The sequence below is a fragment of the Petaurus breviceps genome, unplaced genomic scaffold (genome assembly GCF_028583685.1).
Source record: "Petaurus breviceps papuanus isolate PSGF00001 unplaced genomic scaffold, PetGlider_PUasm1.0 90281, whole genome shotgun sequence".
NCBI lineage: Eukaryota > Metazoa > Chordata > Mammalia > Diprotodontia > Petauridae > Petaurus > Petaurus breviceps.
In genome coordinates, this window is record NW_027187205.1 from 715,934 (window position 1) to 717,625 (window position 1,692).

Sequence of the window (1,692 nt, forward strand, 5' to 3'; positions counted from 1 at the left end):
ATGTGTAAAAGAGGAGGATCGCTGGAATTAAGAGGGAACACTTTCTGTAGAAGGTGAGGCTATAGTTGGAACTTAAAGAAAGTCAGAGACGTCAGTAGTTGGAGGGGAGGAGGGAAAGGGTTCCAAGCATGGAGGAGAGTCAGAACACAGATGGAGCATCTAATTCCTGGAACAGCCAGGAGGCCAGTGTCACTGGACTGAAAACAAGGAGTTGGAGAGTAAGGTGAAGGAAAACTGGAAACATAGCAGGGGTCTAGGTATGGAGGGCTTTGAGTGCCAAGCAGAACATTTTGTATTTGTTCCTAGAAGCCATTGGAGCCACTGGAGTTTAGTGAATTTCCCTGCTTCCCCTCCAGACCCTTTTCCCCTAGTCTGAGGATCTTGGCATCAGAGATCACCTATGAAAGGGTTGAGGAGAGATAATAGGGGATCTGCCCCCTCCTTCCTCCACATTGTACCAAAGAAGCCAACTCTCTCCACTGGGAAGGGAAATTATCTAGTATCTGGAGTTAAATCTTCCCCAGTTGATTCTATAAGATAAGAGTAAAAACACTCTATTTTCCCTCTCTCACCATCAGGGAGCCACATTGCTCCTGCTTCCTTATCTCTACCTCCCCCAAGAGGAACATCTGGATATCACTTAGGAGACTCCGTTCTGTTTGCAGCTGCAGTTGCTTCCAGACATCTCAGTCCCAGGTTGAGTTCCTGGCCCTGCACCTCTGTACAAGTCCCAAGGCAGAGCTGTAACCAGGCTGGCGTCCTCCCAGAGCACAGCAGAATGGAAACAAGTGAGTTCTAGAACCTGGTTACTACGAATAATTAATTAAAAAGGAAGGTACCAGAAGTGCTTCCCCTCCCAGGGGCCCCAAACCACACAAGTGCCTCTCTCTTCTACCCTGTCACCTTCCTTCAGCAGCAGTTTATGTCTTTGTCTTCTCACTTCCCGACCATGAGGAAATATCTTAACATCTCTCCCCACCCTGACCATGGGGCCTTCTGTCCTGTAGTCTTTGAACTCCCTCCACCCCCAACTAAATTTGTCTTTACATTTGTATTTGAGGGTTCATGTGGCTTGCCAGGGTTCTGAGATTACTGATTATGGGCCTACCGTAGGGAGAGTTTGGCAGGGTGGGTATTTAAAGAGCTCCCCCACCCCCCTTGGTGAAGGGAACAGATTTCACATATCATTGTCACTGTTGTGGAGATCTGAGATCTTAGAAAACGCTAAAAAATCATTCCAGTGGTGAACGATGTCAGAATATAAAATAGAACTTTTTTCTTTCTTTCTGTAACCCACTTTGGGGCAAGAGGAAAAACATATTAGTTCAACAAAGGAAACATTTCCACACAAGGTATTGAAGCTACTGAGTCCAAACCCAGGATCCTGCAAAATGACGAGTCAAAACTATAAGATGAGAGAAGAAGCCAGCTCTATATACAGGACAGAATCTCCTAAGTGATTCTCTTACTAAAAGCCAGAATGGACACCTTAGATGGAGGAAGAGATACTAACAGGAGTAGAATGATCATAACCAGGACAGGGTGACTGGGGCTTTGCCTAAGAATTCTGACATGGAAATAGGGCTTCTTCCTAATAGTAGTCCTTTGGGCCTACTTTCATCACCCCTCCCAGCTTCCTCTGCCCAGAGAGTGGGGTCCTCAGTTATATAAATCAAGAAACATTTATTAAGC